The sequence below is a fragment of the Somniosus microcephalus genome, unplaced genomic scaffold, assembly GCF_052327205.1.
Source record: "Somniosus microcephalus isolate GS21.2 unplaced genomic scaffold, FLI_Smic_1.0 unresolved_chr9, whole genome shotgun sequence".
Classification (NCBI taxonomy): domain Eukaryota; kingdom Metazoa; phylum Chordata; class Chondrichthyes; order Squaliformes; family Somniosidae; genus Somniosus; species Somniosus microcephalus.
The window spans coordinates 2,476,065-2,503,049 of NW_028225187.1; the positions used below are offsets into that span (position 1 = coordinate 2,476,065).

The 26,985-nt window shown below is 47.8% G+C and overlaps 1 protein-coding gene and 1 long non-coding RNA gene across 2 annotated transcripts in view; both read left to right on the top strand.

The window, feature by feature from the left end:
- LOC147084213 (uncharacterized) overlaps positions 1–26,985 on the top strand; it is a 746,547-nt gene that overhangs the window by 529,363 nt on the left and 190,199 nt on the right. The gene's annotated exons all lie outside the window — the stretch shown is intronic.
- Positions 5,742–26,985, top strand: part of LOC147084220 (uncharacterized) — a 29,638-nt gene continuing 8,394 nt past the window's right edge. The window contains exons 1-2 of the long non-coding RNA XR_015075844.1: positions 5,742–5,833; positions 6,910–7,072. This is a non-coding gene — a long non-coding RNA (uncharacterized LOC147084220). The remainder of the gene's footprint in view (positions 5,834–6,909; positions 7,073–26,985) is intronic.

Below are 26,985 nucleotides of genomic sequence, written 5' to 3' on the forward strand. Positions count from 1 at the left end.
TAAGCTACCTAGCCTGAGAATTACTTGTTTCTGAAATTGGAAATGGAGGATAAATTGATAAAAATGAAATTGAACATTGACAAAATCTGCCGGTACAATAATACTGCTGTTTGGATTTTGGGATAATTTTGAAATGACGAAATGGACTCGGGCACTATATATATTGGGTTACTTTTGGGAAAATAAAATATCCTCTAAAATAATGATAAATAAAAAAGTGTTAATAACTTGGATCAAGTGAGAACGTTTGATCTATGTTTTCTATCTTAAATATTGTACTGGACAGTAAAGTTTCTCCAGGACTCATGAATGAGATATGAATGGTAATTAAAGGAAAGTGATTGAGAGTGTAAGATGTAGTTAATAATAAAAAACCTGCCGAGTGTGTGCTCATTCATCTTCAGTGTGCTGTCCCTTTAAAAGCCTGTGCTTCCCTCTTCGAGGTCACAGGCTGCACGCTCTCTCTCTCTCTCTCTCGCGATCATGACTGCGGCTAGAAGTTGTGATTGAAGTTGCATGGTGTGTGTGTGTCAACTAATGTTCAATGTGCAATGAATTCTGAAATGAGAATGTACCCGATGGCTGAGAAATCGGCTAAAGACGCGACGGCAGCTGTGGATAAAGTAGAGCAGGATATGTTAATTACGAAACAAGCTTTTGAACAATTGCCATACGATGAAGCATCAGAGGATGATGAAATTATCACTCAAACGTTGGTGAGATTGGGGGATTATTGGCTTCAGCTCAGTACCGGCAACAGCAATGGATTGTCAAATAGATACAAAATTCATTTTGAACCATTTGTCAAGGGAAGGGTATGTAGTATCAAAAGCAAAGATTCAATTTTGCAAAAAGCATGTAACATACTTAGGGCACATTCTGACACCAGATGAAAAAGTCCTGCTCTCAGAAAGGACCCAAACAATATCCCAACATCCGGAACCTACCACTAAAAGAGGAATACGAGCATTTTTAGGATTAATACATTTCTGCAGGACAGATGAATACCAGAAATCACTAAACATACGAGGCCCCTAACTATACTGACAGGATCACAGGTTAGAGAACCGTTCGTTCTATCAGAAGCACAAAGAGATGCGTTTAATTCTTTACAACAAGCCTTAAGAGAGGCCACACCCGTAGGAAGACCAATGTATGATAGACTATTTAGGTTGTATGTGACTACTACCGATTACTGAACAATTATCCACATAGCACATGACGTCGGCAAGGATAAGTAGATATGAGATTAACCCACAGAACATGTAGGTGAACCAATACATGACTGTGTAACAAAAATTGAGACCCAAACAATAATTAGACCTGATTTAAAGGACGTGCCTTTGAATACCCCAGACCATGAGTACTTTGTGGATGGATCAGCCTCTAGATCAGATACAGGTGAAGGACAGATAGGATACGCAATTATAGAATCACCAAATGTGGTAGAATCAGGTAAACTTCCAAATCATTGGTCAGCATAGAAAGCAGAATTACATGCACTAGCAAGAGCATACGAATTATCAGAAGGGATGAAAGTAAATATTTATACGGACTCGAGATATGCCTTCGGATTAGCGCATGATTTCGGAATAATATGGAAAAGGAAGGGTTTTCTGACCACATCTGGAACTCCCATATTGAACCAAGTACAGGTAGAAAGATTGACACAGGCAGTATTACTACCGGGGAATTAGCCATAGTAAAATACCAGGCACACACACGGTTACATACACAGATTGCCGAGGGGAATAGATTGGCAGATGAAGCAGCAAAATATGCCGCTATGTATATGGACCAGAAACAAATGCCCCAGTTGGAACAAAAGGAGGGAGGGAAGTATCCCTCTTGTGCCCCATCGTTGGAAGATGTACAAAAGCACCAGGAGGACACTCCTGAAAATGAAAAACAAAAGTGGATAAAAGAACATTGTAAAAAGGATCCTTTGACACAACTATATGCCGACCCAAAGGGAAGGATAGTTGCTCCAAATTGGAAAATTCTTGGTGCAACCCAAATTGGGGAAAAGTGGCACAGCAGACAATTGATCACTGTCTGATATGTCAGCAACACAACCCAGGAAAAGTCATACCAACAGTAACAGCAACAACTCCTATCCCAGACGGTCCCTTTTCAAATACTACAGTTAGATTTTGTACAATTAGAATCAGCTTATGGATATAAATATGTACTAGTTATCATTGATGTATTTAGTAAATGGATAGAAGCCTTCCCAACAAGGAACAATACCGCAAAGGCTGTGTGCAAAATAATACTGAAAGATATTGTGCCAAGGTTCGGAGTGCCAATATAATTGAGTTCCGACAACGGACCACGTTTTGTTGCAGAAATTAATGCTGAACTTTGCAATGTTCTCAATATTAGACAGCATTTACATTGCCCGCTCCATCCACAATCAGCAGGACTGGTGGAAAGGGCTAATGGAGCCCTAAAGCTAAAATTGGCCAAACTTTGTGTAGAAACCAAATTAAAATGGCCAGAAGAATTACCAATGAAAGACAGGATTATCACCAGCAGAAATTATCTTCGGAAAACTTTTAAGAACCCCGTTCTCGGCTCCCATCCAAGACGACAGACAAATAGATATTCATGTAATGGACAATCAGATGATGTCTTATTGTATGTCACTAACCTCTGCTTTAAAGTTGTCTCATCAACAGGTAACAGCTGTTACTAAACCAACACCAGAGGATGCCTGTCATCGACTCAAACCGGGTGATTATGTCCTCGTAAAGAACTTCTATCGGAAAGGACTAGAACCCAGGTGGAAGGGACCTTATCAAGTACTGTTAACCACGCATACCGCAGTGAAGGTCGAAGGAAAGACAAAATGGATTCACGCTTCACACTGCAAGTTGTCATCACCGCTCTTGTCATAATGGACATAACCTCAACAGCGACAGAGGAGACCCCAGGCGGGGTAACATCAGGAAAGACAGAAGAAACAAAGGATACCCCAGGCGGGGCAGAATTAATTGAGCACACCGAAAGAGAAGATCCGAAGCAATGGAGAGGAGACCCCAGGCGGGGCAGAATAATCTTCAAATATGTATAACATATATATATATGGAATAGTTGACACCCTGTGCAGTATGTAGAGAAAAGGTCGAGGCTATCATGTAATGATAAAAGGAGGGAATGTTAAGCTAGATTAATCCCATACTGCCTTACCAATGATTCGCAAAGCATGATGGACTACTTGATATGCAGTGAATAGTTTAAATGTAAAAAACTGATGCAGGACTGTGGGAATGCAGTACACATAGATAAGAAAGGACAGGAACAGAATGTTTAGATAACTGTTGGAGACAGTCTCATGGTCGAATTTTGTTGAAAGCAAAAGTGAATTTTAAACAGAACTCTGTAAAAAGAAACAAATGACTTGTGTAGCGTGTGATCGCCTAGTTTTCTGTATTCTCATGACGACTTGCAAGTTTATGAAAATGTATAAATATTGTAGCCCCATGAGTCTAGGGGCTCACTCTTTGGGAGGCATACTTGTGTGCAAACACAATTGGGTTTCTCAGAGTGAAGTCCAGGTACCTTAATAAAACTTTACTTATTTTACAGTTTCTGATTTTGTGTATTACTGAGAAAGTGATAGACTGACTGGCGTGTTGAGTCTCCTAAAGCAGCGAACCCTGATACCCCAAGTTAGGGGTAGATCCTCCTCACAGAAGCGAGGGGTTAACAATACCTTCATAGTCTCCTTTATTTAAGCTTAGTACGCTGTTTTGAGATCCAACTCTCTCACCCTCCAACTGAATTTGGAATTCAACCATGTTATGGTCACTCATTCCAAGGGGATCCTTTACTAGGACATTTTTTATGAATCCTGTCTCATTACACAGGACCAGATCTAAGATTGCCTGCCCCCTGGTTGGTTCAGTAACATACTGCTCAAGGAACCCATCCCTAATACACTCTGTGAACTCTTCCTCAAGGCTGCCCTGCCCAATTTGATTTGTCCAGTCAAGATGAAAGTTAAAATCTCCCATGATTATAGCTGTTCCCTTATTACAAGCCCCAACTATTTCATGAGTTATATCCGACCAATAGAGTTGCAACTGTTAGGAGGCCTATAGGCTACGACCACTAGTGACTTTTTCCCCTTATTATTCCTTATTTCCACCCAAACCGTTTCACTATCCTGATCCTTTGACCCAATATCATTTCTCACTATTGCAGTGATTCCATCCTTGATTAACACAGCCACCCCACCTCCTTTTCCTTCCTGTCTGTCCTTCCGAATAGTCAAATACCCCTGGATGTTTAGTTCCCAGTCATGGTCACCCCGCAACCATGTCTCCGTAATGGCCACCAGATCATACCCATGTGTAGTTATTTGTACCGTCAACTCGTCTATTTTGTTACGAATGCTGCGTGCATTCAGATAAAGAGCTTTTAAATATGTTTTGTGACAATTTATTCCTGCTTTTACCCCCTTTACTACTTTACCTTTATCGTTATATATTCTGTCCCTTCCTGACACAATCTGGTTTTTAATTCCCCCACTGCTACCTTGCTCTATTGCCTTCTCCGCTGACATTTTTATTTTTCGCTGTTGAAACCTCCCCCCCCACTAATTAGTTTAAAGCCCTCTCTACAGCCCTAGTTATTCGATTCGCCAGGATTCTAGTCCCAGCACTAGCCAAGTGAAGTCCGTACCAACGGAACAGCTCTCTCCTGTCCCAGTACTGGTGCCAGTGTCCCAAGAAGCAAAACCCATTTCTCCCACACCAGTCTTTGAGCCACGCATTTAACTCTCTGATTTTATTTACCCTCGCCAAATTTGCTCGTGAGGGCAGGTACAGCACGGGTTAGATACAGAGTAAAGCTCCCTGTACACTGTCCCATCAAACACTCCCAGGGCAGGTACAGCACGGGTTAGATACAGAGTAAAGCTCCCTGTACACTATCCCATCAAACACTCCCAGGGCAGGTACAGCACGGGTTAGATACAGAGTAAAGCTCCCTCTACACTGTCCCATCAAACACTCCCAGGGCAGGTACAGCACAGGTTAGATACAGAGTAAAGCTCCCTCTACACTGTCCCATCAAACACTCCCAGGGCAGGTACAGCATGGGTTAGATACAGAGTAAAGCTCCCTCTACACTGTCCCATCAAACACTCCCAGGACAGGTACAGCACGGGTTAGATACAGAGTTAAGCTCCCTCTACACTGTCCCATCAAACACTCCCAGGGCAGGTACAGCACGGGTTAGATACAGAGTAAAGCTCCCTCTGCACTGTCCCATCAAACACTCCCAGGGCAGGTACAGCACGGGTTAGATAGAGAGTAAAGCTCCCTCTACACTGTCCCATCAAACACTCCCAGGGCAGGTACAGCACGGGTTAGATACAGAGTGTCAGCCGTGTCTCAGGCGGCAGCACTCTCTCCTCTGAGTCAGAAGGTTGTGGGTTGAAGTCCCACTCCAGAGACTGGAGTCTAAAACTCTGTGCTGCCCCTCCAGTGCAGTGCTGAGGGAGTGAAGAGTAAAGTTCCCTCTGCACTGCTCCACTAACAGGCCTGAGCCCCAAACTCAGAAGAGCGCCCTCTGCTGCATTCCACTTGTCTCAACAGCGGGAGAAGCAGGCGGCGGAAGTCCCGCCCCTCGGACACCCCGATTAGTTGGAGGACCCATCGCCACCTCAGTCCTCCAAGCTCCGCCCGCTCTCTCCCTATTGGTCGGAGCTCCCGTCAGTCACCGCCGTGGAGTTGATGACGTGCCCCAGTCCGGTTCCCTGCAGAAGACAAGAGGCTGCGGCCGCTCAATCCGCTCCGCTCGGTGCCGGGAGGGCGCTGGGACGGTGCGGTTTGTGTTTTCTGTTTATTTATCTCCCCGCCCGCGCTTCTCTCCGCTATATATAAAAAACCCTGATTAAACTCACTTTCCGCCGGTGATCCGGACTCTCGCGGTTGCCCGGGCCTTCCCCAGAATGCGAGGCCCTGCGCAGGCGCGGTAGCGGCTCAACTTCGGGAGCGGGGCCCGGCGGCGCATGCGGAGTAGAGGGAGGGGGGCGGGGCCTGTTCAGAGGGGGAGGAGCCTGTTCAGAGGGGGAGGATGATTGACAGGGGCACAGGGTGTATGCTGAGCATGCGTGGTGCGGGCCGGGCGCCTGTGGTGGAGGAGGGCGGGGCCATGGGGTGCATGCGCGGGGTCAGCTGCCACTTTAGAGTCACAAAGGGAGCGAGTGCCTTCAAATCTCTCCCCTCCTCTTCTAATTTCCTGTAAAACCAGTTTATAAAAGTCATCACTGAAAGTACATAGAAACATAGAAGATAGGACCCGGGCCCAGGGCCTGATTGACAGCAGCTTCCGACCAATAGGGAGTGAGCGGGGCAGGGCTGGAGGAGCGAGCCGGCGGCGGGTCCTCCAACCAATCAGGGAGCCCGAGGGGCGGGACTAGCGGCACCCAGTGGGCGGGGCTGGAGGAGCCAACCGGCGGCGGGTCCTCCAACCAATCGGGGAGCCCGAGGGGCGGGACTAGCGGCACCCAGTGGGCGGCGGGTCCTCCAACCAATCGGGGAGCCCGAGGGGCGGGACTAGCGTCGGCTGAGTGGGACAGAGGAGGCTGACGGGAGATTTAATTTAAATGACTTTAATTTCCCGCCTGCTCCAACCGCCCACCCTGCAACGTCACGACATCGCCGGCGTGCACCGACTGACACTGAGCTCTCCACCAATGAGCGAGGGGAGGCGGAGCCTGGAGGACCGACCGAGGGGCTTTGGTCCTCCAACCAATCACGGCGAAGGAGGAGGCGGGGCCTGGGATCGGCCCGCCGCCATTTTGTAAAGGGGCCTGGTCAGGATCTGTGAGCCTGGGAAAGTTTCTTTTTAATGTTCCTTTCCCATTTTACAGCTCAAACTAATTTTATTTTACAGAAGATACTTGTTTTAAACAGAGAAACATAGAAGATAGGAGCAGGAGTCGGCCATTCGGCCCCTCGAGCCTGCTCCGCCATTCAATGCGATCATGGCTGATCATAAAAAAAGCAGTTTGTTTTTAAATTGATGAAACAGAAACAAGAAACCCTGTGGAGTAAATGTGAGTAAAAATATTTTTTCTCCCTGAATTAATTTTTTAAATATATTAATTTTCTGCGTTTTTAATTATTAATTTCAAGCACTTTAACAGAATATGGGCGTGGTGGGGGGGTTCTCTTAAAGGGACAGGCACTCTCTTTTTCTATGAGTTTTCATTAAAGGGACCGCGTCCCCGTGGATGACCGAATTTAAAGGGACAGCTTCTCCCTTTTTATATAATGTATATTTAAGAGACTGACATTTAAAGTAGGGCAAATCCCCTGCTCCCGTGAGTGCTTGGTGAGAAATCAGGTGCTGTTTGCTCTCGCCCCCTCCCAATTTTCTGCCAAGGGACAGAAAGCAGAGAGTAGTGGTGAACGGTTTCTTTTCAGACTGGAGGGAGGTAAACAGTGATGTTCCCCAGGGGTCGGTATTAGGATCAATGTTCCCTCTTTTTTTGAGGTGCGTGTCCCCTTTAACGGGCTGCACGGCCCATTCAAATTTCCGCGCATGCGCGTTTATTCCATTTATAGGGCGGTGAGCCGGCTGCGCGGGACCTCCAGTCCGCTGCGTGGCCGGGCAACTTAACGTGAACATTGATTCAGACCACTGCTTTTTTTGATATATATTAATGACCTGGACTTGGGGATCCAGGGCAAAATTTCAAAATTTACAGATGACACGAAACTCGGAAATGTAGCAAACAATGAGGATAGTAACAGACTTCAGGAGGATGTAGCCAGACTGGTGAAATGGGCAGAAACGTGGCAGATTAAATTTAATGTAGAGAAGTGTGAAGTGATTCACTTTGGCAGGAAGAATGAGGAGAGGCAATATAAACTAAATGGTCCAGTTTTCAACAGGGTGCAGGAACAGAGAGGCCTCAGGGGGTATGTACACAAATCTTAGAAGGTGGCAGGACAAGTTGAGAAGGCTGTTAATAAAGCATACAGGATCCTTGACTTTATTAATAGAGGAATAGAGTACAAAAGCAAGGAAGTTATGCTAAGCCTTTATAAAACACTGGCTAGGCTTCCGCTGGGCACCACACTTTAGGAAGGATGTCAAGGCCTTGGAGAGGGTGGAGAAGAAATTGACGAGAATGGGACCAGGGATGAGGGACCTGAGTTACGTGGAGAGACGGGAGAAGCTGGGGTTGTTCTCCTTAGAGCAGAGAAGATTAAGAGGAGATTTAATAGAGTTGTTCAAAATCAGGATGGATTTTGAGAGAGTAAATAAGGAGAAACCGTTTCCAATCGCTGAAGGGACAAAAACCAGATTTAAGGCGATTGGCAAAAGGCCAGAGGTGCCATGAGGAAACAGATTTTTACCCCAAGTTGTTGTGATCTGGAATGCGCTGCCTGAAAGGGCGGTGGAAGCAGATTCAATATTATAATTCAAAAGAGATTGAGGTTAGTACTTGAAGGGAAAACATTTCCAGGGTTTTGGGGAAAGAGCAGGGGGAGTGGGATTAATTGGATCGCTCTTTCAAAGAGCCGGCACAGGCACGATGGGCCGAATGGCCTCCTTCTGTACTGTATCATTCTATGATGCTATTCTACACAGACACACACACATACAGTCAGACAGACACACAGACACAGATACTTACTAAAATACAGTCAGACACACACTCACATTTTTTCTGCATGAACTTTTATTATTACTTTCAAAGACTTTACGAAAAAGGTGGAAATGGTGGGCGGAGGGCCCTTAAAGGGACAGGGACTCTTCTTTTCAAAGTGATTTTCATTAAAGGGACCGAGTCCCTCCTTGCCTGTGGAGGACCAATTTTAAAAGGACAGTGTCTCGAAATTAGGTGCTGTCTGAGTGTGCACCACCTCCTCCCAATTTCCTGCCAAGCGATCCCTGCGGGCACCACTCCACTCTAGGAGTGGCTCCTAGAATCATACAGCACAGAAGGAGGCCATTCAGCCCATCGTGCCTGTGCCGGCTCTTTCAAAGAGCTCTCCATTTAGTCCCACTCCCCTGCTCTGTCCCCATAGCCCTGAAAATGTTTCCCCTTCAAGTGTTTATCCAATTCCCCATTGAACGTTATTATTGACTTTGCTTCCACCGCCCTTTCAGGCAGCGCATTCCAGATCACAACAACTCGCTGCGTCAATAAAATTCTCCTCACCTCGCCTCTGGTTCTTTTGTCAATTACCTTATATCTGTGTCCTCTGGTTACCGACCCTCCTGCCACTGGAACCAGTTTCTCCTTATAAGCTACAGCTATACAAAGCCCTGGTTAGACCCCAGAGAGTCATAACGGCACAGAAGGAGGCCATTTGGCCCATCCAGTCTGTGCCAACTCTCTGCAGAGCAATCCAGTCACTCCCACTCCCCCGCTCTATCCCCGTAGCCCTGCAAGTTTATTTCCCTCAAGTGCCTATCCAGTCTCCCCTTGAAAACATTGAGTGTCTCCGCTTCCACCACTTCCATCGGCAGTGAGATCCAGGTCATCACCACTCACTGCGTAAAAAAGTTTTTCCTCACATCGCCCCTGTATCTCTTGCCCAAAACATTAATTCTGTGTCCCCTAGTCCGTGTACCATCAACTAGTGGGAACAGCCTTTCCCTGTCTAGTCTATCCAAACCCATCATAATCTTGTACACCTCTTATCAAATCACCCCGCAACCTCCTTTGCTCTAATGAAAACAAATCCAGCTTCTCCAGCCTGTCCTTGTAGCTAAGATCCCCCATCCCTGGAACCATTCTGGTAAATCTCCTCTGCACCCTCTCAAGGGCCTTCACATCCTTCCTAAAGTGTGGTGACCAGCACTGGATGCAATACTCCAGTTGTGGCCTAACCAGCGCTTTATAAAGGTTCAGCATAACTTCTCTACTTTTGTACTCAATACCTCTATTTATGAAGCCCAGGATCCCACATGCTTTGTTAACCACTCTCTCAATATGTCCTGCTACCTTCAGCGACCTACGCACATTAACTCCCAGGAATTCCCTGGAGCACTGTGTACAGTTCTGGGCACCGCACCTCAGAAAGGATATACTGGCCTTGGAAGGAGTGTAGCACAGATTCACCAGAATGTTACCCGGGCTCCAAGGGTTAGATTATGAGGAAGAGATTACATAAACTAGGCTTGTATTCCCTGGAATCTAGAAGGTTAAGGAGTGATTGAGGATTTTAGGATTTTGAAAGGAATTGGTAGAGTAGATAGAGAGAAACTTTTTCTGCCGGTGGGGGAGTCGAGCACAAGGGAGGCAGCGAGAGAGGCGGGACCTGTGGGAGACTCGGCGGCGGCAATAAAAGCGGCAGCGGGGCCAGGAGAGGCCTCAGAGCAGCGGCGGCAGGCAGCGAGAGAGGCGGGACCTGTGGGAGACTCGGCGGCGACAACAAAAGCGGCAGCGGGGCCAGGAGAGGCCTCAGAGCAGCGGCGGCAGGTAGCGAGAGAGGCGGGACCTGTGGGAGACTCGGCGGTGGCGGCGAGTTAATAAAAGCGGCAGCGGGGCCAGGAGAGGCCTCAGAGCAGCGGCGGCAGCCAGCGAGAGAGGCGGGACCTGTGGGAGACTCGGCGGTGGCAATAAAAGCGGCAGCGGGGCCAGGAGAGGCCTCAGAGCAGCGGCAGCAGGCAGCGAGAGAGGCGGGACCTGTGGGAGACTCGGCGGTGGCGGCGAGGTAATAAAAGCGGCAGCGGGGCCAGGAGAGGCCTCAGAGCAGCGGCGGCAGCCAGCGAGAGAGGCGGGACCTGTGGGAGACTCGGCGGTGGCAATAAAAGCGGCAGCGGGGCCAGGAGAGGCCTCAGAGCAGTGGCAGCAGGCAGCGAGAGAGGCGGGACCTGTGGGAGACTCGGCGGTGAGGTACTTAAGGCGGCAGCGGGGCCAGGAGAGGCCTCAGAGCAGCGGCGGCAGGCAGCGAGAGGCGGGACCTGTGGGAGACTCGGCGGCGAGGTACTTAAGGCGGCAGCGGGGCCAAGAGAGGCCTCAGAGCAGCGGCGGCAGGCAGCGAGAGGCGGGACCTGTGGGAGACTCGGCGGTGGCAATAAAAGCGGCAGCGGGGCCAGGAGAGGCCTCAGAGCAGCGGTGGCAGGCAGCGAGAGGCGGGACCTGTGGGAGACTCGGCGGTGGCAATAAAAGCGGCAGCGGGGCCAGGAGAGGCCTCAGAGCAGCGGCAGCAGGCAGCGAGAGAGGCGGGACCTGTGGGAGACTCGGCGGTGGCGGCGAGGTAATAAAAGCGGCAGCGGGGCCAGGAGAGGCCTCAGAGCAGCGGCGGCAGCCAGCGAGAGAGGCGGGACCTGTGGGAGACTTGGCGGTGGCAATAAAAGCGGCAGCGGGGCCAGGAGAGGCCTCAGAGCAGCGGCAGCAGGCAGCGAGAGAGGCGGGACCTGTGGGAGACTCGGCGGCGGCAATAAAAGCGGCAGCGGGGCCAGGAGAGGCCTCAGAGCAGCGGCGGCAGGCAGCGAGAGAGGCGGGACCTGTGGGAGACTCGGCGGTGAGGTATTTAAGGCGGCAGCGGGGCCAGGAGAGGCCTCAGAGCAGCGGCGGCAGGCAGCGAGAGGCGGGACCTGTGGGAGACTCGGCGGCGAGGTACTTAAGGCGGCAGCGGGGCCAAGAGAGGCATAAGAAACTCCAGTCTGCGAGCTCAGAAGTTGCAGAGAGGTAAAAAGTAATCGGGGTGTGACGTCACCAGGGAGCAGGTAAGTGATTGGTTGGTGAGTATTTCTCTCTTTTCATTACAAGCTTGAATTCTGTGGTGTTAAATTTCTAGGGGCTCTGTGTTGTAGTGAGGACAGTTGGTAAATAAAGCACCCTAGAGTATACCTGTAACTGGGGTATTGAATACATTTTTAGACTAATTAAAGGAGTGAGTCATGGCAGGAGAGCTCAGACCCGTGTTCTGCTCCTCCTGCTCTATGTGGGAAGTCAGGGACGCTGCCAGTGTCCCTGGCGACCATGTGTGCGGGAAATGCACCCAGCTGCAGCTACTTGTAGACCGCATTGTGGCGCTCGAGCTGCGGGTGGATGGGTTTTGGAGCATGCGCGGTGCTGAGAGGCTAGTGGATAGCACGTTTAGCGAGTTGTTCATGCCTCAGGGTAGGGCTACACAGGGGGTGACCATCAGGTGGAGCAACAGAGGCAGGCAGGAAGTATACCAAGTTGGATACTGTTGAGGGGGATGACTCACCAGGGGAAGGCAGCAGCAGCCAGCTTCCTGGCACCAGGGACACTTCTGCTGCTCAGAAAGGGAGGAAAAAGAGTGGGAGAGCAATAGTGGTAGGGGATTCTATCGTAAGGGGAACAGATAGGCGTTTCTGTGGCCGCAAACGTGACTCCAGGATGGTTTGTTGCCTCCCTGGGGCCAGGGTCATGGATGTCACTGAGCGGCTACAGGGCATTCTTAAGGGGGAGGGTGAGCAGGCAGAGGTCGTGGTCCACATTGGGACCAACGACATAGGGAGGAAGGGGGATGAGGTCCTGCATCAAGAATTTAGGGAGCTAGGTAACAGATTAAAGAGCAGGACCTCAAAGGTTGTAATCTCTGGATTACTCCCAGTGCCACGTGCTAGTGAGTATAGGAATAGGAGGATAGAGCAGATGAATGCGTGGCTAAAGAGTTGGTGTAGGGGGGAGGGTTTTACTTTCCTGGATCACTGGGCCTGCTTCTGGGGAAGGTGGGACTTGTACAAGTCGGACGGGTTGCACCTGAACCAGAGTGGGACAAATATCCTTGCGGGGAGGTTTGCTAGCACTGTTGGGGGGGGTTTAAACTAACTTGGCAGGGGGATGGGATGCAGAGGGGAGCTGAAATAGGGGGTGATGTGCTGCCAATTATAGAGAAAAAAACAAGTCAGCTTGGTAGACAGGGCAAATATACAAGGGCAAGGCTGGATGGCATCTATTTTAATGCAAGGAGTCTTGCAAATAAGGTGGATGAACTGAAGGTGTTGATAAACACATGGGAGTATGATATTGTTGCTATCACGGAGACATGGTTGAGGGAGGGGCAAGACTGGCAGCTCAATATTCCGGGGTACAGAATCTTCAGGCAAGACAGAGGGGGGGTATAAGAGGAGGGGGTGTAGCAATATTAATTAAGGAGTCAATTACTGCAGTAAGGAGGGATGACATATTAGCAGGTTTCTCTAATGAGGCCATATGGGTGGAGCTTAAAAACAAGAAGGGGGCAAGCACTTTGCTGGGAGTGTACTATAGGCCTCCAAACAGTCAGGGGGAGATAGAGGAACAGATATGTAGGCAAATCTCAGAGAAATGTGCAAATAATAGGGTAATAGTAATGGGGGATTTCAACTTCCCCAATATTAACTGGGATAGTCAGAGTGTGAAAGGCACAGAGGGTGTAGAATTCTTAAAGTGCATCCAGGAGAGCTTTTTGAGCCAGCATGTAGAAGGTCCTACAAGAGAGGGGGCGGTACTGGACCTAATTCTAGGGAATGTGGCCGGCCAAGTGGAAGAAGTGCTAGTAGGTGAGGACTTTGGTGACAGTGACCATAATATGGTAAGATTTAAGGTGGTCATGGAAAAGGACAGGGATGGGCCGGAAATAAAGGTTCTAAATTGGGGGAAGGCCGATTTTAATAGGATAAGGCAGGATCTGGCCAAAATGGACTGGGATCAGCTACTTGTAGGAAAATCCACATCGGAGCAATGGGAGGCTTTCAGAAGGGAGATTGAGATCATACAATGGCAACATGTTCCCGTAAAGGTCAAGGGTGGTTCCAAAAACCACAGGGAACCGTGGATGTCAGGGGATATACGAGAATGGATTAGAAAAAAAAGGAGGGCTTTTGGCAGATACAAAAGGCTAAAGACGGAGGAAGCCCTAGAGGAGTACAAAAAGTGCTGGGGGCTACTTAAAAAAGAAATTAGGAGATCAAGGAGGGGCCATGAAATAACACTGGCGAGCAAAATAAAGGAAAATCCTAAGATGTTTTATAAGTATATTAAGGGTAAGGGGATAACTAGGGAAAAAATAGGGCCTATTAGGGACAAAAGTGGCAATCTGTGTGTGGAGCCGGAAGATGTAGGAGGGGTTCTAAATGAATTTTTTGCATCTGTTTTCACTATGGAGAGGGACGATGTAGACATAGAAATAGGGCGGGGGGACTGTGATATGCTCGAACACATTAACATCGAGAGGGAGGAGGTATTGGCGGTTTTAGCAGGCCTAAAAATGGATAAATCCCCAGGCCCGGACGAAATGTATCCCAGGCTGCTGTGTGAGGCAAAGGAAGAGATTGCGGGGGCTCTAACACACATATTCAGAACCTCCCTGGCCACAGGGGATGTGCCAGAGGACTGGAGAACCGCTAATGTAGATCCATTATTCAAGAAGGGGAGTAGGGAAAAACCGGGGAACTGCAGGCCAGTGAGCCTAACATCAGTGGTGGGAAAATTATTGGAAAAAATTCTGAGGGACAAAATTAGTCTCCACTTGGAGAGGCAAGGATTAATCAGGGATAGTCAACATGGCTTTGTCAAGGGAAGATCATGTCTGACTAATTTGATTGAATTTTTTGAGGGGGTGACTAGGTGTGTGGATGAGGGTAACGCAGTGGATGTGGTATACATGGATTTCAGTAAGGCCTTCGATAAAGTCCTGCACAGGAGACTGGTCAAGAAGGTAAGAGCCCATGGAATCCAGGGTGTCTTGGCACGTTGGATACAAAACTGTCTTAGTGGCAGAAGGCAGAGGGTGATGGTCGAAGGTTGTTTTTGTGACTGGAAGCCTGTGACCAGTGGGGTACCACAGGGATCGGTGCTGGGTCCCTTGCTGTTTGTGGTCTATATTAATGACTTGGGTATGAATGTAAAAGGTATGATCAGTAAGTTCGCGGATGATACAAAAATTGGTAGGGTGGTAAATAGCGAGGAGGGTAGTCTCAGTCTGCAGGATGATATCGATGGGTTGGTCAGATGGGCGGAACAGTGGCAAATGGAATTTAACCCAGAAAAGTGCGAGGTGATGCACTTTGGGGGGACTAACAAGGCAAGGGAATACACAATGAATGGTAAGACCCTAGGCAAGACAGAGGGTCAGAGGGATCTGGGTGTGCAAGTACACAGATCCCTGAAGGCGGCGGAACAGGTGGATAAGGTGGTAAAAAAGGCATATGGGATACTTGCCTTCATTAGCCGAGGCATAGAATATAAGAGCAAGGAGGTTATGATGGAGCTGTATAAAACACTGGTTAGGCCACAGCTGGAATACTGTGTGCAGTTCTGGTCGCCACACTACAGGAAGGATGTGATAGCTTTGGAGAGGGTGCAGAGGAAATTCACCAGGATGCTACCAGGGCTGGAACGCTTCAGCTATGAAGAGAGACTGGGCAGATTGGGTTTGTTTTCCTTGGAGCAGAGGAGGCTGAGGGGGGACATGATTGAGGTGTACAAAATTATGAGGGGCATAGATAGGATGGATACTAAGGAGCTTTTTCCCTTAGTAGAAGGGCCAATAACTAGGGGGCATAGATTCAAGGTAAAGGGCGGGAGGTTTAGAGGGGATTTGAGAAAGAACTTTTTCACCCAGAGGGTGGTTGGAGTCTGGAACTCACTGCCCGAAATGGTTGTGGAGGCTGGAACCCTCACAACATTCAAGACGCATTTGGATGAGCACTTGAAATGCCATAGCATACAAGGCTACGGACCAAATGCTGGAATATGGGATTAGATTAGACAGGGCGTGATGGCCGGCGTGGACACGATGGGCCGAAGGGCCTCTATCCGTGCTGTATAACTCTATGACTCTATGACTCTATGACTTACATTGAGCTTCATTGGAACAATGTAACAGGCCGAGGACGGTGAGGTCAGAGTGGGAGTGGAGCAGAGAATTAAAGTGACAGGCGACCGGAAGCTTGGGGTCACGCTTACGGACTGAGCGGAGGTGTTCTGCAAAGTGGTCACCCAATCTGCGTTTGGTCTCCCCAATGTTGAGGAGACCACATCATGAGCAGCGAATACAGTATACTAAATTGCAAGAAGTATAAGTAAATCACTGTTTCACCAGGAAGGAGTGTTTGGGGCCCTGGACGGTTGGAAGGGAGGAGGTAAAAGGGTAGGCGTTGCAACTCCTGTGCTTGAACGTGAAGCTGCCGTGCGAAGAGGTGTTGGGGGTGATAGAGAAGTGGACCAGAGTGTTGCAGAGGGAGCGGTCCCTTCAGAATGCTGAAAGGGGAGGTGAGGGGAAAATGTGTTTGGTGGTGGGATCATGCTGGAGGTGGTGGAAATGGCAGAGGATATTCTGTTGAATGTGGAGTCTGGTGGGGTGAAAGGTGAAGGCAAGGGGAACCCTAGGAGGGAGGGGATGGGGTGAGAGCAGAAGTGCAGGAAATGGAATGGACACAGTCAAGGGCCATGTCAACAATAGTAGAGGGAAATCCTCGGTTGAGGAAAAAGGAAGACATGTTGGAAGCACTGGTATGGAAGGTGACATCATCAGAGCAGATGCAGCAGAGATGGAGAAACTGGGAGAATGGAATAGAGTCCTTACAGGAGGCGGGGTGGGAGGAAGTGTAGTCCAGGTAGCTGTGGGAGTCAGTGGGCTTATAGTGAATGTTCACCATGATTTGGACTCAGAACTTGGAGTATGGTGTCAGAGTTTGCAGATGGCACCAAATTGGGTGGTGTAACTAATAATGTTGGGGACTGCACCAAAATACAGGAAAACATAAACAGGCTTGCAGACTTGGCAGATAAATGGGGAATGAAACTCAATATTGCAAAATGTGAGCTGGTTCATTTTGGTAGGAGGAATAAGGAGGCCACTTATTCCCTGTGCTCACTGACCTACATTGGCTCCCGGTTAAGCAGCGTCTCGATTTCAAAATTCTCATCCTTGTGTTCAAATCCTTCCATGGCCGCGCCCCTCCCTATCTCTGTAATCTCCTTCAGCCCCACAACCCCCCGAGATATCTGCGCTCCTCTAATTCTGCCCTCTTGAGCAACCCTGATTATAACCGCTCAACCTTTGGTGGCCGTGCCTTCTGTTGCCTGGGCCCTAAGCTCTGGAATTCCCTGCCTAAACCTCTCTGCCTCGCTACCTCTCTTTCCTCCTTTAAGACGCTCCTTAAAACCTACCTCTTTGACCAAACTTTTGGTCACCTGCCCTAATTTATTCTTATGTGGCTCAGTGTCAATTTTTTTTGTCTTAAAATACTCCTGTGCAGCGCCGTGGGACGTTTTACTACATTAAATGCGCTATATAAATACAAGTTGTTGTTGTTGTTGTTAGAAGGGAATGAATTAAATGGAAGAAAGGTGCAAAGAGATCTGTGATTACAGACACATAAAAGTAGCAACACAAGTTGAACAGGCCATAAAGAGTGCAAAGAAAGGACAGCTTGGTAGACAGGGCAAATATATAAGGGCAAGGCTGGATGGCATCTATTTTAATGCAAGGAGTCTTGCAAATAAAGTGGATGAACTGAAGGTGTTGATAAACACATGGGAGTATGATATTGTTGCTATCACGGAGACATGGTTGAGGGAGGGGCAAGACTGGCAGCTCAATATTCCGGGGTACAGAATCTTCAGGCGAGACAGAGGGGGAGGTATAAGAGGAGGGGGTGTCGCAATATTAATTAAGGAGTCAATTACTGCACTAAGGAGGGATGATATATTAGCAGGGTCCTCTAATGAGGCCATATGGGTGGAGCTTAAAAACAAAAAGGGGGCAAGCACTTTGCTGGGAGTGTACTATAGGCCTCCAAACAGTCAGGGGGAGATAGAGGAACAGATATGTAGGCAAATCTCAGAGAAATGTGCAAATAATAGGGTAATAATAATGGGGGATTTCAACTTCCCCAATATTAACTGGGATAGTCAAAGTGTGAAAGGCTCAGAGGGTGTAGAATTCTTAAAGTGCATCCAGGAGAGCTTTTTGAGCCAGCATGTAGAAAGTCCTACAAGAGAGGGGGCGGTACTGGACCTAATTCTAGGGAATGTGGCCGGCCAAGTGGAAAAAGTGCTAGTAGGTGAGCACTTTGGTGATAGTGACCATAATATGGTAAGATTTAAGGTGGTCATGGAAAAGGACAGGGATGGGCCGGAAATAAAGGTTCTAAATTGGGGGAAGGCCGATTTTAATAGGATAAGGCAGGATCTGGCCAAAATGGACTGGGATCAGCTACTTGTAGGAAAATCCGCATCGGAGCAATGGGAGGCTTTCAGAAGGGAGATTGAGATCATACAAGGGCAACATGTTCCCATAAAGGTCAAGAGTGGTTCCAAAAACCACAGGGAACCGTGGATGTCAGGGGATATACGGGAATGGATTAGGAAAAAAAGGAGGGCTTTTGGTAGATACAAAAGGCTAAAGACGGAGGAAGCCCTAGAGGAGTACAAAAAGTGCAGGGGGATACTTAAAAAAGAAATTAGGAGATCAAGGAGGGGCCATGAAATAACACTGGCGAGCAAAATAAAGGAAAATCCGAAGATGTTTTATAAGTATATTAAGGGTAAAAGGATAACTAGGGAAAAAATAGGGCCCATTAGGGACAAAAGTGGCAATCTGTGTGTGGAGCCGGAAGATGTAGGAGGGGTTCTAAATGAATTTTTTGCATCTGTTTTCACTATGGAGAAGGACGATGTAGACATAGAAATAGGGCGGGGGGACTGTGATATGCTCGAACATATTAACATCGAGAGGGAGGAGGTATTGGCGGTTTTAGCTGGCCTAAAAATGGATAAATCCCCAGGCCCGGATGAAATGTACCCCAGGCTGCTGTGTGAGGCAAAGGAGGAGATTGCGGGGGCTCTAACACATATATTCAGGACCTCTCTGGCCACAGGGGATGTGCCAGAGGACTGGAGAACCGCTAATGTAGTACCATTATTCAAGAAGGGTAGTAGGGAAAAACCGGGGAACTACAGGCCAGTGAGCCTAACATCAGTGGTAGGAAAATTACTGGAAAAAATCCTGAGGGACAAAATTTGTCTCCACTTGGAGAGGCAAGGATTAATCAGGGATAGTCAACATGGCTTTGTCAAGGGAAGATCATGTCTGACTAATTTGATTGAATTTTTTGAGGGGGTGACTAGGTGTGTGGATGAGGGTAACGCAGTGGATGTGGTATACATGGATTTCAGTAAGGCCTTCGATAAAGTCCCGCACAGGAGACTGGTCAAGAAGGTAAGAGCCCATGGAATCCAGGGTGCCTTGGCACATTGGATACAAAACTGGCTTAGTGGCAGAAGGCAGAGGGTGATGGTCGAAGGTTGTTTTTGTGACTGGAAACCTGTGGCCAGTGGGGTACCACAGGGATCGGTGCTGGGTCCCTTGCTGTTTGTGGTCTACATTAATGACTTGGATATGAATGTAAAGGGTATGATCAGTAAATTCGCGGGTGATACTAAAATTGGTAGGGTGGTAAATAGCGAGGAGGGTAGCCTCAGTCTGCAGAACGATATAGATGGGTTGGTCAGATGGGCGGAACAGTGGCAAATGGAATTTAACCCGGAAAAGTGCGAGGTGATGCACTTTGGGGGGTCTAACAAGGCAAGGGAATACACAATGAAGGGAAAGACCCTAGGCAAGACGGAGGGTCAGAGGGATCTGGGTGTGCAGGTACACAGATCCCTGAAGGCGGCGGAACAGGTGGATAAGGTGGTAAAAAAGGCATATGGGATACTTGCCTTCATTAGCCGAGGCATAGAATATAAGAGCAAGGAGGTTATGATGGAGCTGTATAAAACACTGGTTAGGCCACAGCTGGAATACTGTGTGCAGTTCTGGTCGCCACACTACAGGAAAGATGTGATCGCGTTAGAGAGGGTGCAGAGGAGGTTCACCAGGATGTTACCAGGGCTGGAGCGCTTCAGCTATGAAGAGAGACTGGGCAGATTGGGTTTGTTTTCCTTGGAGCAGAGGAGGCTGAGGGGGGACATGATTGAGGTGTACAAAATTGTGAGGGGCATAGATAGGATGGATGCTGAGGAGCTTTTCCCCTTAGTAGAGGGGTCAATAACTAGGGGGCATAGATTCAAGGTAAAGGGCGGAAGGTTTAGAGGGGATTTGAGAAAGAACTTTTTCACCCAGAGGGTGGTTGGAGTCTGGAACTCACTGCCTGAAAGGGTTGTGGAGGCAGAAACCCTCACAACATTTAAGAAGCATTTGGATGAGCATTTGAAATGCCATAGCATACAAGGCTACGGGCCAAATGCTGGAATATGGGATTAGATTAGACAGGGCTTGATGGCCGGCATGGACACGATGGGCCGAAGGGCCTCTATCCGTGCTGTATTACTCTATGACTCTATGACTCTATGACTGGGGCCCATTTCTAGAATAGAATACAAAAGCCGGGAGGTAATGTTCAATTTATATTGAACCTTGGTGAGACCACAGTTGGATCACTGTGAGCGGTTCTGGTCTCCACTCTACAAAAGGATATTGAAGCACTGGAGAAAATGCTGAAAAGATTGACAAGAACGTTACCAGAATTGAGAGGATGCGACTCTCGGGCACGATTGAGCAGGTTTGGGCTCTTTTCTCTGGAAGAGAAGACTAAGAGGAGTCCTGATTGATATGAAGGGGTTTATAGGGTAAATGTGGAGAAACTGTTTCCACTTATGGGTGAGCCAGACAAGGAGGCAGAAATATAAGATCGTCACTAACAGATCAAATAAAGAAGTTCAGAGGAAGTTCTTCACACACAGTGTGGTGAGAATGTGGAACTCACCGCCACACTGAGTGGCTGAAGCAGATAGCAATGGTGCATTTAAGAGCAGGGTTGATGTATCTGTGAGAGAAGGGAATAAAGGAAAATGAGGGCAGGGTAGGGAGAGGTCATTAGAGTGGGCGGAGGCTCGTGTAGAGTATAAACACTGGCACAGACCAGTTGGGCAAGTGGCCTGTTTCTAGGCTGTCAATTCTATGTACGTACAGCAGGGGTGGATTAATATTCGGGCCCTCAGGGCCCTGGGGTGGATTAATGCTCAGAGCTATGTGGCCCTTGCCCATGGGGTGGATTAATATTCAGGCCCTCGGGGCCCTGGGGTGGATTAATGCTCAGAGCTATGTGGCCCTTGCCCATGGGGTGCTTTAAGAACATACATAAGAACATAAGAATTGGGAGCAGGAGTGGGCCATATGGCTCTTCGAGCTGGCTCTGCCATTCAATAAGATCATGGATGATCTTCGACCTCAACTCCACTTTCTCACCTGATCCCTATATTCCGTGATTCACCTAGAGTCCAAAAATCTATCTATTTTAGCCTTGAATATACTCAATGACTCAGCATCCACAGCCATTTGGGGTAGAGAATTCCAAAGATTCAGAACCCTCTGAGTGAAGAAATTTCAACTCATCCTTAAATGGCTGACGCCTCATCCTGAGACTGTGCCCCCTAGTTCTAGACTCTCCAGCCAGGGGAAACAACCTCTCAGCATCTACCCTGTCAATCCCCTTCAGAATCTTGTATGTTTCAATGAGATAACCTCTCATTCTTCTAAACTCCAGAGAGTATTGGCCCATTCTACACAATCTCTCATCATAGGACAGCCCTCTCATCCCAGGAATCAATCTAGTGAACCTTCGTTGCACCACCTCCAAGGCAAGTATATCCTTCCTTAGATAAGGAGACCAAAACTGTGCACAGTACTCCAGGTGTGGTCTCACCAATGCCCTGTACAATTGTAGTAAGATGTCCTTACTCTTGTACTCCATCCCCCTTACAGTAAAAGCCAACATGCCATTTGCCTTCCTAATTGTTTGCTGTACCTGCATGCTAACATTCGTTGTTTCCTGTACGAGGACACCGAAATCTCTCTGAACACCAACATTTAATAGTTCCTCAATATTTAAAAAAAAACTGTTTTCCTATTTTTCCTATCAAAGTGAATAACCTCACAATTCTCCACATTATACTCCATCTGCCATCTTATTGCCCCCTCACCTAACCTGTCTACATCCCTTTGCAGGCTGCTTGTGTCCTCCTCTCAGCTTACTTTCCCACCTAGCTTTGTATTGTCAGCAAACCTGAATACATTGCACTCGATCCCTTCATCTAATCATTGATATAGATTGTAAATAGCTGAGGCCCAAACATTCTTGTGGCACCCCATGAGTTACAGCCTGCCAATCGGAAATTGACCTGTTTATTCCTACTCTGTGTTTTCTGTCAGTCAACCAATCCTCTCTCCAAGCTAATACATTGCCCTCAATCCCACGAGCTCTTATCTTGCTTAGCAACCTTTTATGTGGCACCTTATCGCATGCCTTTTGCAAATCCAAATATACTACATCCACTGGTTCGCCTTTATCTACCCTGCCAGTTACATCCTTAAAAAACCTAATACATTTGTTAAACACGATTTCCCTTTCATAAAACCATGTTCACTCTGCCTAAGTGCCCTGTTACCACTTCCTCAGTCATGGATTCCAGCATTTTCCCCACGACTGATGTCAGGCTAACTGGATTGTAGTTCCCTGTTTTTGCTCTCCCTCCTTTCTTGAATAGAATGCTTGGGCCGATGGGCCCTCCCCAGAGGAGGATTAATGCTCGTGCCTATGGGGCCCTCCCCTATGGATGGATGAATGCTGCTGATGGCCCACAGCGCCTTATGGGTACCCAGTTTTCAGCTGCTAGGTCTGTTCAAATTCTATCGCACTTAGCACAATGGATCGTTTGCACAGTGTGAAGACACTTGGTGTAATCTGTTAATTCCAGCAACATGCCCCTAGTTTCTGAGTCCAAACGATAGTGAACACCAGTGGTCCCAGCACGGATCTGTGTGGGACACCAGTTCTCACTTTTTGCCAGTCCGAGAAACTCCCCTTAACTTCCACCCTCTGATTTCTGTTTTGGAGCCAGCTTTCCATCCATTCTGCTGCCTGGCCCTTCACTCCACACGGCCTGACCTTGGTCATCTTGTCAATCTTACATACTGTTTATGGATAGCAAACTGGTTACAAAACAGGAAACAGAGAGTAGGGGTTGGGAGCAGCCACTCAGACTGGCAAAAGGTGGGAAGTGGTGTTCCACAGGGATCGGTGCTGGAATCACTGTTGTTCATAAACGATTTGGACTCGGGAATCAGAAGAACAATTTTAAAGTTTGTCGATGACACCAAATTGGGAGGTAGAGTTAATACTGAGGAAAACAAAATGCAAGAAGACATTAATAAATTTAAGAATGGGCGTGTAATTGGCAAATGTATTTCACTATAGATCAGTGTGAGGTGGTGTGTTAATGAATTTCACTGTAGATCAGTGTGAGGTGGTGTGTTAATGAATTTCACTATAGATCAGTGTGAGGTGGTGTGTTAATGAATTTCACTATAGATTAGTGTGAGGCGCTGTGTTAATGAATTTCACTGTAGATCAGTGTGAGGTGGTGTGTTAATGAATTTCACTATAGATCAGTGTGAGGCGGTGTGTTAATGAATTTCACTAGATCAGTGTGAGGTGGTGTGTTAATGAATTTCACTATAGATCAGTGTGAGGTGGTGTGTTAATGAATTTCACTATAGATCAGTGTGAGGTGGTGTGTTAATGAATTTCACTATAGATCAGTGTGAGGTGGTGTGTTAATGAATTTCACTATAGATTAGTGTGAGGCGGTGTGTTAACGAATTTCACTGTAGATCAGTGTGAGGGGGTGTGTTAATGAATTTCACTATAGATCAGTGTGACGCGGTGTGTTAATGAATTTCACTGTAGATCAGTGTGAGGTGGTGTGTTAATAAATTTCACTATAGGTCAGTGTGAGATGGTGTGTTAATGAATTTCACTATAGATCAGTGTGAGGTGGTGTGTTAATGAATTTCACAATAGATCAGTGTGAGGTGGTGTGTTAATGAATTTCACTATAGATCAGTGTGAGGTGGTGTGTTAATGAACTTCACTATAGATCAGTGTGAGGTGGTGTGTTAATGAATTTCACTATAGATTAGTGTGAGGCGCTGTGTTAACGAATTTCACTGTAGATCAGTGTGAGGTGGTGTGTTAATGAATTTCACTGTAGATCAGTGTGAGGTGGTGTGTTAATGAATTTCACTATAGATCAGTGTGAGGTGGTGTGTTAATGAATTTCACTATAGATCAGTTTGAGGTGGTGTGTTAATGAATTTCACTATAGATCAGTGTGAGGTGGTGTGTTAATGAATTTCACTATAGATTAGTGTGAGGCGCTGTGTTAACGAATTTCACTGTAGATCAGTGTGAGGGGGTGTGTTAATGAATTTCACTATAGATCAGTGTGAGGCGGTGTGTTAATGAATTTCACTGTAGATCAGTGTGAGGTGGTGTGTTAATGAATTTCACTGTAGATCAGTGTGAGGTGGAGTGTTAATGAATTTCCCTATAGATCAGCGTGAGGTGGTGTGTTAATGAATTTCACTGTAGATCAGTGTGAGGCGGTGTGTTAATGAATTTCACTATAGATCAGTGTGAGGTGGTGTGTTAATGAATTTCACTGTAGATTAGTATGAGGTGGTGTGATAAAGAATTTCACTATAGGTCAGTGTGAGGTGGTGTGTTAATGAATTTCACTATAGATCAGTGTGAGGTGGTGTGTTAATGAATTTCACTATAGATTTGTGTGAGGCGCTGTGTTAACGAATTTCACTGTAGATCAGTGTGAGGTGGTGTGTTAATGAATTTCACTATAGATCAGTGTGAGGCGGTGTGTTAATGAATTTCACTGTAGATCAGTGTGAGGTGGTGTGTTAATGAATTTCACTATAGATCAGTGTGAGGTGGTGTGTTAATGAATTTCACTATAGATCAGTGTGAGGTGGTTTGTTAATGAATTTCACTTTTGGTCAGTGTGAAGTGGTGTGTTTTGGTGGGAAGAATAAGGAGGCCGCTCACTACTTGGACAAGGGGGTGAAATTGGGTTGCTTTGTGCCTCCCGCGATATTCAGCTGGTGGTTAGCGGCGGCGGTAGCCGGTAGCGCCCTGCGGCACTGCACAGCCGGAAATGACGTCCTCGCCATCAAATTGTTGGGTCCTCCTGGGCTCAGGATTACTGGGGGTTAAACGCAGCAGCTTCTGCTCCATCTCCACTCCAGCTCAAACTAAAGCAACAAAAAGATCAACACAGGCGGCCAGGCACCGACTTCCACATCCAGCACCCGCCCTGATACAAGCCAGCTCTGGATTGGCGGCTCTGCTGTGTCAATCCAGTTGTGGTTTCTCCTGTCCGGGTTTCCTGGTGCCACGCTCATCAGTCACCTGACAACCCATTGTTTGCGGAAGCGCGTCATCCTCGGGCCCAGGGACCACCTCAGGAGGAGAGAAGATGGCCGCGCATACGCTGTGCTGCAGGGGGAACCGGCCCGTGTTTCCTCCACCAAGATGGCGGCACGTAACCCGGGCCTTTCACCGAGAAAAAGCCTCACCGCTGCCGTCCGGCGGAACACAGACCGGGCCGCGGGATCTCATTCGGGCCTCAGGCCGTTCTCCAACTTTATAAACCCTGCGGCGCTGCCTACCCGCAATTTATTAATCTACCGACCCCGCTCCCACCGACCTGCAGCTCCGCCCAGCGACCGCACGGGGCATTCTTTGTAAAGTCGGTGAGGGACACGTGACCCGGGCCTGATTAACGGGAGCTTCTGACCAATAGGGAGCGAGCGGGGCGGGGCTGAAGGAGCGAGTGGGCGGTGGGTCCTCCAACCAATCGGGGAGCCCGAGGGGCGGGACTAGCACCGGCTGATTGTCTGAGCCGCAGGGCAGCGAGTTTCTCCAGTCCCTTGTTCAGGGCCCGGGGCCCGGGGAGGCTGTGGGCCTTTATTCCCCGCATTGGACACAAGGCTCTTTATCTCACAACACACTGGCTCAGGTTTTAATAGAGACTTTTAAAATTCATCAATAAAAGCAGATAAATCTCGTGCTTCTGTAGAACAAACTTTTTAATATTTGGGAGTAAAAGTACAAGTTTTTTTCCGTCTGGGGAATTTGTTATTAGTTTCAGGAAACAACAACAACCACTTGTATTTATAAAGCGCCTTTAATGTAGTGAAACGTCCCAAGGCTCTTCACAGGAGCGTTATAAAAAAAAAATTGACACCGAGCCACATAAAGCGATATTCGTGCAGATGACCAAAAGCTTGGTCAAAGAAGTAGGTTTTAAGGAGCATCTTAAAGAAGGAGAGAGGTGGAGAGATGGAGAGGTTTAGGGAGGGAATTCCAGAGCTCAGGGCCCAGGCAACTGAAGGCACGGCCGCCAATGGTGGAGCGATTAAAATCGGGGATGCTCAAGAGGGCAGAATTAGAGGAGCGCAAATATCTCGGAAGGTTGTAGGGGCTGGAAGAGATTCCAGAGATAGGGAGGGGCGAGGCCACGGAGGGATTTGAAAACAAGGATGAGAATGTTAAGGATGAGACACTTGAGGAAAAGCAGGGAGTGGCGGAGGGTCAAGCCCTTATGGTACAGGGTCGCTTATTCTGTTCTGCGACAGTTACTGGGACAGACTGTATCTCCCCCTCTCCTCCACACAGGGATTTGTGGTAGTTAAAGGGACAGCGATTCTTCTTGTTCTGCGAGATTGTAATTAAAGGGACACTACTCTGAGATGGCTGCGAACTTTTAGTGCCACCAGCCTTTCTAAAACATCTTCCTGTCTTTGAGGATTTGTGTGAACTCGCTGGTGACTCAGCAGGTTGGATGAACTCTGAAACCTCTTTACAGTCAGAACATTTAAAGGGTCTCTCATCGGTTCTGGGACAGGAGGGGTCTGGTTAACAGTGATCACAATATCATTAGGTTTAAAGTAGTTGCGGAAAGGGACAAAGAAAAATCAACGGTGAAAATACCCAGCTGGAAGAGAGCCAATTTCAGTGATGTGAGAAGGGATCGAGCACAGGTGGACTGGAAACAAAGATTGTCCAGGAAAACAGTGAATGACCAATAGCAGGCCTTCAAGGCTGAGATAGTTCGGGTACAAACCAAACATATTCCCATAAGGAGGGAAGATGGGGCATCCAAAGCTAGAGCTCCTGATGACA